The sequence below is a fragment of the Chionomys nivalis genome, chromosome 23 (assembly GCF_950005125.1).
Source record: "Chionomys nivalis chromosome 23, mChiNiv1.1, whole genome shotgun sequence".
Lineage (NCBI taxonomy): Eukaryota > Metazoa > Chordata > Mammalia > Rodentia > Cricetidae > Chionomys > Chionomys nivalis.
Genome location: NC_080108.1, coordinates 31678608 through 31691111, shown reverse-complemented (window position 1 = coordinate 31691111; position 12504 = coordinate 31678608). Strand labels below are relative to the sequence as shown.

At 39.2% G+C, this 12504-nt stretch overlaps 1 protein-coding gene across 3 annotated transcripts in view; it reads right to left on the bottom strand.

The window, feature by feature from the left end:
- The window catches only part of Ube3a (ubiquitin protein ligase E3A), a 91075-nt gene extending 78837 nt beyond the window's left edge, over positions 1-12238 (bottom strand). For 2 of the 3 annotated variants that reach the window (XM_057756436.1, XM_057756438.1), the window contains exon 1: positions 11805-12238. The gene's annotated coding sequence lies outside the window, so the exon portion shown is untranslated. Of the gene's footprint in view, positions 1-11239; positions 11259-11804 lie in introns of those variants that run through there. The other variant, XM_057756437.1, reaches the window with a different exon arrangement.
- Positions 12239-12504: the final 266 nt, after the last annotated feature.

Genomic DNA, 12504 nt, shown 5'->3' with positions numbered 1-12504 from the left:
TTATAACCTCCCCCAACTCCTAATTATCAAAGCTATAACACATTTGAATGTCAGCATCTAAAGTAATTTAAAACTAAAAATAATCTCAATTATACCAAGAGCAAAAGAAAAGAAAAAAAAGCAAAAACCATTCTACTCTACATATCTGCATATCACCAATCTGACTGTCCTAAGGAGTGGATATTGTGCCATCATCTTTCCTTATTTCTATTTAACCTAACCACTAAAAGTCTTCAAATTCTTCATTCAAAACATGTCAGTTAGATTTTGAGTGTATACTGGTAGCTGAAAATACATGATCTCTTATACTGTGGGGGAGACGAGGACAAATTAAAAACCTCACAATAAACTATAATTATAATTCAAAGAGAAAAGCTATGGAGGAGATTCACAGACAATGATGCTGTTATAATAGAATCCTGACTTAACCTGTGGAAAAGAACCTCCACAAGAGATAAGATTTATCACATACTCATTAAATCCTGTGACATACTGTTAGGATTCACAGTTCAACGACTCAAATCAGAAAACCTCAAATAATACTATAAAATTTCTCCTTCCAAATCAAATATATTGCTTACGTACTGCTACCAATTCTACCTCTGGAATGACCCAACAATCCAACACTATCCCTAAGCATTTTTGTGGTGGCTCTAAGTTGCTTTCAGAGCAAAGCTTACTCTCTCTATCATAACATTTAAGACCATGCAATGAAGCTCTGATAGCACAGCCTCTTCTTCCAGACTAAACACTAAGAGAGTATGTCAATCACTCGTTTCTACACTTACAATCCTTAAAAGTGTTTACAGAATGAAATAACTCATAGAAAACAAAGCTTGGGTGACTTTCTTTAGGTAACATATAAGTATGAAGCTAAGATTCACACATAAATCTGAGTCTAAAGACCATAATATCCATTCCTTTATAAAACATCCTAATTCACATTCAGGCCTGGAAATTTTAACTTTAAAAATATTTCTTAATATTTTATCTTTAAAGAATCTATTGCTTCTCTTCCCCACATGGTTACCAAGATTGTTGGGACATAAAGCTTTGTTATTTTCACTAGCTTCTTTCTTACACAATGACAGAATTATCTTCCCCGAAGTTAGAACTTGCTTATCTCTCGTATTAAAAGAAAATCCTATGCCTTCTTAATACCAATAACATAAATTTCAACTTTTTTCTCATATTAACTGAGGTCCTTGTCATGGCCACACCCAGTCATCCAAATATTGCCCATAAATGATGACATCCTGAGGTATCAACCTCCTTTGTTTATTGCACTCTATCATATATTAGAAGTCCCTATTTCTGATCTCAATAATTTTGCTTCTCAGGACATTTCTCTAGAAATGTTTCCCTTGCTCTGCCATTTCCATCCCCTATTCATTGAAAACAAAACAAAAAACAACAACAAAAACTAGTATTTCTAAACCTTTAGAGAACCCCAAATAAACAGTAATTTAAAAGACTGCAAGTAAAGACAATAACAGCAACAATAATAGAGAAATCAGAACCTTCACACACATTACTAATAAAATTATTTTTAAAAAAATACAGCCACTTTGAGAAGCATTTAAAAATCCCTCTAATTTTAAATACTTAACCTATGACCTAGCTGATTCACACCTACATATATACTCAAGAGAATGATGCATGTTCACAACAAAAGCTGTAAATATATATTCACAAAAACACTAACAGCCAAAATTGGAAGCAACACAAATACCTATCAGCCAATGACTGAACAGACAATCAAACATTTAAAAAAGAATGATTTGCTATTATATGCCACAACAACAAAAAAAAAAAAAACTTAAAAATGCTATGTCAAAAAACAAAGATACCACACACAAAAGGATATGGTATCAGTCCCCAAAGGAAGCTGATAAACTGGCTTTACAGTACTGTGAAGAATAAAGGTCAAAGAAGAGCCAAGACAATTCCAAAATTAAGTAGGGACCCCTGGAATCCCAATTTTCAAAACTGTTTATCAAGTTATTACAAAGAAAAATCAGTGATGAAATAAACTAAAGCAAATGAAATGAAAAGTAAAGCATGATATAAGAGACATTTTAAAAAACTGGAGAAGAATAATGTTAGAACCAGTAGCTTTTCATATTATTTTTTTCAAAAAGAATCCTACCTTTCTTCAGACAGACCAAAATAAATAATCCATACCAAAAACCCTCACTAATAACAGAAAATATGTCAGGCAATTTCCCTTTGTAAAATTGTAAGGAATCCTCAATTAGATACTGAGACTGAGATTGTATAGCAAGAGATAATGCTACAGTGGATTTAACATTTTATTTTATTCTTATTCTGAAAGCATTCCTCGAATGCACTCGAAAGCACACAGGCTGGATAAGACAGTTCCCAAAGTCCTTGTCAACATGAATCATGCTCACAGTGTCTTTTCTTTTAAATTTCTTCTGTAAATTATAAGACACATAGAAAATTACTTAGCATACAGCAGGTACTGGATTTCAATCCCGAGTATCAAAAAAATTTGCTAAAGTGAAATGTGCAAGAAAAAAATTATAAAACTCACACCATTTTACCAATCACTCAGAATTAAAGCAAACACAAAATATGATGCCCTCTGATATCTTTATTTAAAATCAATTCCAAGTATGGCAAAAAGATACTAGAACAAAAATGTTCATACACTGCTGATGAAGTATTTTATTGGCAAATTCAATTTACATAAGAATTTGGCCATATATATTCAAGTTAAAGACATAGCCTATTTTCTAGCAACATCATTTTTTTAATTTACCCTAAAGAAAAACCTGTACAAAGTAAGTATAAAGACACCTCTGTAGCATTATTCCTAAGAGCAATACAGGAAATAATAAAAAATATTCATCTGCAGTGGGATACAATACTATTTAGATATTCATATAGTGAAATACCACAGAGCAGTAAAACAAACTATTAACAGACCTGAATGTGTCTACATACATATCAAAAACATAACAGAGTTAAAACACTTAAACTGATGACACATATACACAAAATACAGCTCTAAAAACTTAAGCGTGACATATCACTTATGAGCAAGGATCATATTTAAGCACAAAACAGGAAATGATCAAGAACTTCAAGATACCTGTTACATGAGTAAGAGAGAAGGTAATAGAACTTGGAGGAAGGAATTAAATTTTAAAAATACCAAAACTGGTATTATTTAGATTCCTCGGTGGTAAGTAGATTTTTGCTGTATTATTTACTAAATGCTTTAAGTATTTTAATAACAAGTTTTAAAGAAAAAATGAAATCAATAATATACAATATCCAAGCTAAAATCAAAGCAATGGGACCTTGCAGAATTAGGTGACCCATTTTTCCTGCTCTGTGAAAAATATCCTAATAAGATAAGGCTGTAGAGCTGGTAAGATGACTGTATGCAAAATGCTTGCCATACAAGCCTAACAGCTGGGTTAGATCTCTGGGACCAAAGTTACAAAATGACAGAGAGCACTTACTCTACCGAATTATCCTCTGACATTCACACACATAATATGGTTCTCTCATGGCCAAACACACATCATACATAACATAATGACATTAATAGCAATAATAACAGAAACTTGCCCTAGGTTTAATGCCCAGAACCAATAAATAAATAAATAAGTACATAAACACATGAATGCTACTATTACAACATGGTAATTTTAAGCAGAGTAAGTGTCTAAATAATAGAACTACTACATCTTGACCACTAAAAAAATGACATCTCAATTTCTCAAAATTTGGTATGACCTAGAAATATGGAAAACACATATACTATTTATTATCACACATACTTGTTTCCCAAGCCTGTAGCAAACATCCTAAACCAGACTTGCACAAACTAGACAGCAGTTCATTCGCTGCAGTATTTACAAACGCCTACATCTGCAAATGAAAATGAAGAGTCTGATGGGGAGGCCAAGGAAGAGGCAGATCAGACGGTGGAGAGAGGAAAAGGCGATGAAGGGGGAAAAAATGGAGAAAGGAAGAAGAAAAACAGTGAATGCAAAATGAGTACACAGAAAACATTTACTGTTCTCACAGACTCTTCAATATAGGAGCAGATTTACTTTCAACTGGCAAACCGCCTACATATTCCACTGTAAAAATACATGTTTTTAAGTTCACCTCTTCCCTGTGTTTCATTTAGCTCAAAAAATGGAGTAACAAACACTTTCTGAATGGAGTAGGAAGACGATCCATATAGTTAAATCAGACCAAAAAAGCTCATTCTGAAGTAACACGAAATATAATGTACAAGGCAGTAATTACACACAATCTGAAGAACAGATACTGAATTCTCTGGGTATAAGAGACTAAAATTATCTCAGTTCTTCTATTATGTGTATGGGTTCTTATTTCAAAATTATATAGTCCAATCTATGGGGGAAAAAGTATATTCCTCCTTTAAGTTCCTATTTCCATCTCTAATGTAAAAACCTATATATGTTACTAAATCAGTGAGAAACAGTAACAGAGAATGAGAATGGAGCAGCATTTACAAGTGGAGAAACAGCAATTATTAGAAACTCAGGATTTGTATTTTCTTAGTGAACTTTCCATCAGCAACACAGGATACATTGTCAGCTCACTTCAAAAGCAAGGAAAGAAAAATAATGCATCTAATTAGTTTTTATCTGAAATAAGATCAATTCATACACATAACATACTTTAGATACTTCAAAAGCACCATTTTAAAGTCATAAAAACAAAAATATTTAACAAAGACAAATATGAAATGTCTCTATTTTTGGCATGTTGTATGGTTAGCAAATATGGTACATAACCACACTGAGGGACACAATAAATAGAAATCTTAAGGAATATAATACTAATAAACTGGGGATTAAAATACTTCCCTTTATGACAGACTATGCAGAAAGCACTATGCATTTCCAAAGAACAGCATTATGCTTCCCATTAGGTCCTAGGTGGACTGTTGAAACTATAATGAGAAGAAATTCTTACAGCGTTACTAAAGGTATCAACTAAAAAATACAAAGAATGAGTTTCAGGAAGGACAATAGAGTGCAAGGAAACAACAAAATATAAAGTTTGTTCATACTGAATGATACATATGTGGCTGATTTGTTATATTATCCTCTATATTGTCTACATCTTCTATATTTAATTGGAGGCATCAGAATTTATTTTATATCACAGACAATAAAACTAAAGTTATGGCAATGGCTGCAATTCACAAAGACAATTCATGAACCACTTTCTCACATTTGAGAGGAAGTCCATTAGAAGTGTGAAGCAGACAAGCCATCTCTTTTATACAGACAGGAAAAGACCGTCCATAAAAGTACAACACTGACAGCAAGTTCATTCAGGCTATAGCTATGTAATTTGTGTGTAAAACTCCTTGCTTTAATGCCCAAAAGAACATTTGAATTGAACACGTATGCACCTGGGCACAGGTAAGAAACAGTGGTTCATAGCCACAGACCCAGCACTGGAGCAGGGAGATCAGAAGGGTAAGTAGCTCAGGTCATCTTCAACTACAAGGAATCTGAGATCAGCCTGGGCTACATAAGACACTGTCTTTTAAAAAAATCAACAAGAAATAAAGTGTTCCAGCACTCAGGAGGTATAGGCATATGAGCACAAGTACAGCCTGGGTTACAGTCAGGTACCGTCTAGTTTTGGCTATGTAGCTTGATTCTTTTCAAACAACCACTACTGCTACTACTACCAACCCACACAAAACATAACCAATTACAAAAGATCTACAAATCTTCATAATACAAAGAAGTTAAAATATGTTTTTCAACCTAGGGATGTAGCTCACAGGTAGATATCCTGCCTGGCATGTTGCAGGGCCCAGCCCTCCATCCCTAGCAATGCAAAAACAAATTCAAAGTATTTTGTTTTTGAATGTTTGATTTCTATCAACTTAATGAGATCTGTGCTACACTGCTCACTCAACTGATGCTGGCAGACACAGAAGACCAACTTCTGAAATGCACTGGAGTGCAAGAGTAACAGCACCAGACTTCGCACAGGACAGAAAACAGATGGGTAAGGAAGACTCTATCCTGCTCATGGAACAAATCTTCCAGATCTATACACTACTTTTGTGATTTTACCTCAAGTAAAGATGCCAACTTCAGTAAGACTTACATAGGATTCCCTTCCACAAACCAGATGAAGTTTCTTAATGGCCGCTCCTACTCATATTTGCCACAACTGATCTTCAAGAATAAGCCTATCTAGTATGTTACTATCACTAATAAAACTTGGTCATAAAACTGACTCTTCAAAAATTACTTCTTTAAAAGGTTTAGCATGTAGAATGTTAACAGAGAATCAATGTTTCATGACCCTTTCTACTACAAATTTTCTGGGCAAGTTACTTTATACAGTACCAATCAACTTTCAGGAAGTACTGCGTATGAGCAACATAAGCCTCTGTAACTAGAAAGCAGTAAGGCTTTCATGTGGCATACTAAAAGGGTCTTAGAAAGATAAAAGGCCTGCTCATTTTTAGCTCATTCTGGATGAAAAGGCAGAGCGAGGAGAGTAAAAGACCTTCTGGCAGCAGAAATAGTGCATTCTTTCCTTGATTTCAATAGTCGCAGGTTGTGTTTATCTCCTGAACCACTGAAACTCGGAAGCATTTGTTCTTCTTGCGTGGTTTTGGGACTAAGACCTAGAGATACTAGAGATACGTAACATATACTTGAACCTCTATCAAAAGCAGTGCAAAAAAAAAAAAAAAACAAACAAACACTAACTTTTTTTCATTTGTAGATAGTACTAATCCTAATATTTCCAAATTGCTATCGTTAGTTTACTTGTTACAGACAACTGAAATCAGGGAACTGTAACTAGTATTTTGAAATTTAACGAAAACATGAAAAGAAATTTGATGCATATTTATCAATAAGTCACTTTGTTAACAAGGAATAATGCAACTTCAGTATTTCAAACACCTCATGTTTGGGGAAAAAGACTTCTATTTAATACAATTTTACTTCACATCTTTATTAGAAAGAATAAAAGCCCTGGCTGTGGCATCTTCTAAAGGTTACCTTTTATCAACAGTATGGAAAATACACATCTCCATAAAAGTGGGTGGGCAATTACAAAGTAATTGTAACTATTCTTTTGAACACATGGGACAGAACGCCAATAATGTAGAATCCTGACTTGGAAGCCAGAGACTCAAACTGATTCTGGCCCTAGATGAATTTAAAAAAAAAAAAACCATTTTAAACCTTAGCTCTTTGATTTCCTCGTGTTAAAAACAAAAATGAAGAGAGTAGCTGCTCTCAGGCGGAGGACTATTCAGGTCTGTAACATTTGTGACTCCTGTGTCAGGAACTAAATGGAAAGCACTCTCCAAAAACCCAGCACTAACAGGTCAAGGCCAGAGTCAATCTATTTATTTTCTATACACCATACATTTATGTATGCTAGAAATCAGCTACTGAATGATGAGTTGGATCTAAGACATGAACACAGGTACTTGGATTGTATCCCCACCCCACCCCCCAAAAAAGTACAAATATAAGTCTTTACAATTACAGCTGAAGGGGGAAGGGATGCTAAGTCTACAGAACTGCCCTAAGGCTGAAAGCACAGAGAGAAGTAAGCCCCATAATATGACAAGATACTACATTTTTAAAAAATGGTGTTATATACAATAAATGACTAAACTATCAGTTTCCAACTGTTAAGACATGTTCTTGTTTTCTTAACCCGTACAACCCAGGCCAGTTCATAGTATTCAAAGGATATTCAGAAATGTTAGCTGACCATTTGTAAATATACTGATAACTACTTCAAACATCTTCCACAATATGATCTTGATGTTTACATCCCCCTAAAACTTCTCAAGAAGCCTAAAAGCTGAGGTGACAATATAATAAGGTGAGGCTTCTAGTAGGATCTGCCTTAATGAATGAGAACAGTGTCCTTAGCACTGGGAAGGCATAGGGAAGGGGTCCTCTGAGTTGGTGGGCAAGTTAGCTTCTATAGCCTAGTTTCAAAGGTTAGTGAGACCCTGTCACAAGAAAAAAGTGAAGGGGAGGAAAGGGGATATGGAAGAGAAGGCTCAGCAGTTAGGAGGACCTGCTGTTCTTCCAGAGAACCTAGGTTCAATTTCCAGAGTCCTCATGGCATCTGTCAGTAATCCCAATTACGGCAGACCCAACACTCTCTTCTGCCCTCCACAGGCACCACACAAATATGGTGCAGTCATAAAAGCAGGCAAAACTCTCATAAAATCTCAAAGAAAAAACAATAGAGAAAGACAGAAAAACAGAGACAAAATCCAACCCAAACATAATGGTATTAAGTCTGCAATCTAGATACTGTGGAAGCTGAGACAGGGTTCCCAGCTCAAGGTCTTCCTGGACTAGAGTGAGTCTAAGGCCAGCCTAACAGACCTGTGTACAAGGAAGCGGTAAAGTAGTTGGCTCACATGTGAGAGGCCCTAAATTCAACCCCTAGTCCAGCTCAACAAATCCAACTAACAGTACTCGAGTCTTCAATGAAAATCAGCTTTGATCTTAGTCTTTCTCAGTGTCCATAACTATGAGATACATTTCTATTAAAGGTGGGGGGGGGGTGTCTTTTTCTTCATGTAAACTACCCAGTGTTTGACAATATAGCAGGCTGAACAGGTTTAAGGATCTGGAAAGATACTCTCTGATTAAACAATAGAAAGCCTTGCACTAAGCTCACAATGAGAAAGAAAACAAGTAGTAGAATAATGGACTATAGACTACTGTATACAATGTACTTAAAGAAAAACTGGATATGAAGTCTTCTAAGGAAAAGTTGAAAGCCTAATAGTAGGCCCTGTACAGTCGGGGACACCTTCACCATCCTGTTTATAGACAAAAGGAAATCAAGCTCTAATTACAAAGCTATTTGGAAGCTGGGTCATGGTGGCACAGAGCTTTTATCCCAGAGGCAGAGGAAAGGGATCTCTGTGAGTTCAAAACCACTCTAGTCAACAGACCTAGTTCTAGGACAACCAAGGCTATACAAAGAAATCCTGTCTTGAAAGAAAGAAAAGAAAGAAAAAAAAAACAACAACAAAGCTTTCTCCATTACATAATTTATTACATCTCTAATCATTTTTTTTTTTGAGATATGCTCTCACCTCTAGCCCAAGCTAGCTACAATCGACCTTGCCACAATCCTGCCTCAGCCTCTCAATTGTTGGGTTTACAGACGTCAGACACCATGCTTGGCTTAACATTGTCTTTATATTTATTAGTGAGGAAGAAAACTGTCAAAACCATCCAAAGCTCTATTATCCTAAATGCTTATGAAGAGAAAAAGACTCTTTAAAGACTATTTTTATATGACCCTCTGTCTTAGACTTTTTGCACTTGAAAGTACTTAAAGAATCAAGACCCGCCTGGTTTACAAGAGCTAGCTAATTCCAGGACAGGCTCCAAAGCTACAGAGAATCCCTGTCTCGGAGGAAAAAAAAAAAAAAAAATCACTTCTGAAAACTCATCCCCACTTTCTAACATCAGAGCACTGATATTTTTAATAGCTGTTTACACACTTAATATAAATATGTATCCATTTACCAGTGATGCTCATTAACAACAAATATAAACCTAAATAGAATAAATGATAAAAATATACCAGTAAACATTTAAGTTTTTTTAAAGGACATTTACAAAAATCATTTTCAGTTCTTGAGCAGAAAAAATTAGCTATGGCCAATTTAGAGAATAATATTCATAAAAATTGAGAGAAACAATTATTACAGCAATTATTTGACAGAAGATAGAGATTGACACACGTTTAAAAAACACAATTGTCTTTAATGTAACATGTCAGAGACACTATAGAAAGCCAATGAATGCTGTTAAAAGAACTAAGCAGGTGAGATGAGTATTAGTCTCGGCAGAAATTACATGTAAAGCCATGAAACAGAACGGGAGCCAGTCCTGTTGCGTACATCTTTTAATCCCGGCACCCTGGAGACAGAATCAGGAGGAGAGTTCCAGGTCATCCAGAGCTACACCATAAAACTTTGCCCCCCCCCCAAAAAAAAATAATAAAAATTTTTAAAAAGGTGTGTGGGGGGAGTGATTTCAGGGATAAAAACAAAAGTCGCCTACTAAATCTGCATGCAAAAGGGATTCTCTAACCCCATAAATTTAAACTCCTCTGGTGTGGGGGCAACGTCCAAAGGAGTCTGTGTATATTACTCCACACACCAATGCAAGTTAAATATTGACACGTCTTCATAGCTCACATTCTGATTTTGAAACCAAAGCTACAAGTCATCTCTTTTTATTATGTACGTTATCTTTTTCTTATTAAAGAAATATAGATGTCATATTATTTGTTGAAGCTCTCATTTTTCTTATAAACTTTGATGAATGTTTTTTTTTCTGTAATGCTAAGTATTTAAGGATTTACAGTCATCCTTACTTCAAGTTTAGCAGCAATATAGATGCGGTTATTCATTTCCTTGGAAATGCATTAAGCAGATTTGATTTAAATGGAGACTCTAGTACCAAATGGAGACTCTATCATACAAGCAAAATTTTTCGTTTTTCATACCAAAACAATTTTTTTTCTTATTCTCTCTCCTAAATTCTAAATTTACTTGATTTGCCACAGGTATCTTAAGAGCAGTCACTAATCTGAGGTGAGAGGAAAACACTTCCCCCGTCATTCTGCCCATTTATTCAACAAAATTTACTAGGTAGCGACACGTCTTTGGTATGTCGCTTTTTAGGAGCTGTATTTCTTAAACTTTAGGTCACCTTCATTTCAAACGCACTTTCTTCTCCAAAATATCCTGACATAATCTGCTGCTTCTCCCAAAAGCATGGGTTATACCCACAGTCCTTCGGCATTGAAGATGATCGTGGATCATACATCATATTTACTATTTAGTTTACAATTGGAACAGCACACTAGCTAGTTAATACAATCCCAAAGAAATTTGTACTGTTCTACTTTGGCAAGCTCCTAAGTCATTAAAAAAATAAAAAGACCTAAAATTGCCTTTCGAGGATTATTCTAAGTCTGAAAAGTCTTATATTGTCTATTCTTAGGGCTCAAGCACTTGGCACATTCAATTCTGACTCTTCCAACAAAAAGACTCCGCATCGAAACGGGGGGAAACGTCCCTTTCATTTTTCTCAACTGAAGGGGGGGGGGAGGCCAACTGCTTACAGGTTTGCATTTCCATCTAACACAGCAGTTTCTGAGGAATCCAGTAACTCACGTTCAACTACTGGATCCTCTCGGAAGCGGCGGCGGCGGAGGCGGCAGCACACGGAGAAGCCGAGAGCGCGATCCTCGATGTCTGGATGTGCTGCTTCCTCCGTCTGCCCTTCCCAACCCACCCCCAATCCCCCGGCCCACTGAGCAAGCTACACGTCTAAAGATGTCTTCCCACCCCGAGCGCCCCTTTGGAGGAAAAGGCCTGCCCCTCCGCTGCCCGAAGCCGCCGCTCCGCTCTCCGAGGAGGCTTCGAACTCCAGGCCCCTGCACGTCCGCCCCACCCCGGGGCCCACTCGGGTACCCGCGGGCGACAAAACCCTCCCTGCTGCGCTCAGCCAGCACTGACAGTTAAGGCTGCAGCAGCCACAGCCACCAGGGCCTACTCCTGGCACCGGCCCCTCCAGACCACGCGCCCCCGGCCCTCGTTCCCCGCTCCCCGAGGCGGGTGAGGGCCGGGGCGCCGACCCTGCCCGTCCGCCCTCCCGCGCGGCCCGGAGGGGCACTAGGGCACCGGCGGGAGGGAAGCGCGCCGGGCAGGGGCAGGCCGCGGCCGCGGCAGCACTGACCTGTCCTCGCCCCCGCGCCTGGGCTGCGACCGCCTCGCTGGTCCCGGTCGCCCTCGTCCGCCGCCGCCGCCCGCCACCGCCTCGTTCCCTTTCGCTGGCGCCACCGCCGGGGCTCATGCGGGACCCGCGCTTCTCCTCAGGAAACCGGCGCTTTGGGCAACGTCGGAGTCGTCGTCGTCGCCGCTGCCGCCGCCGCCGCTCGGCTGCTGCCGCGGTCTGGCCACGGCGGGGTGCGAGCGAGTCGAGCAACGCCGCGGAGAAGCGGAAGGAGGCGCCACCGTCCGCGCCAGGTAAGACAAGAGGCGAGGCGTGGAGGCGGCCGAGTGCGCGAATGAGCGAGCGGGCGGGCGGGCGGGAGGGCGCAGGAGGGGCTGGCGGAGACGAAAGGCCCGGCCGTCGCGGAGAGAGAGTCACCCGGAGAGGAGCGCCACCATCTTGAGAGGAGGTGTGAGGGGCAGAGAGTCGCGGATCTCGCGAAAGGCGGTGCGGGACGGGAGGACCGGGTGGGCGGGACGAGTATCCCGGCAGGCTGCGCGCGCCGCCCTGCGGGGCGAGGGATCCGAGAGGAGAGGAGAGGAGAGGCGGGCGGGCGCGCGTGCGTAGGAGGCAGGGAGCGCTCGGCCCCGCCCCTGTCGCCGCTCGCTCTCCTGTGCCTGGGCCGGCGGCGCGGGGACCGGGGAAGTCAGGCCAGGCGCTGTCG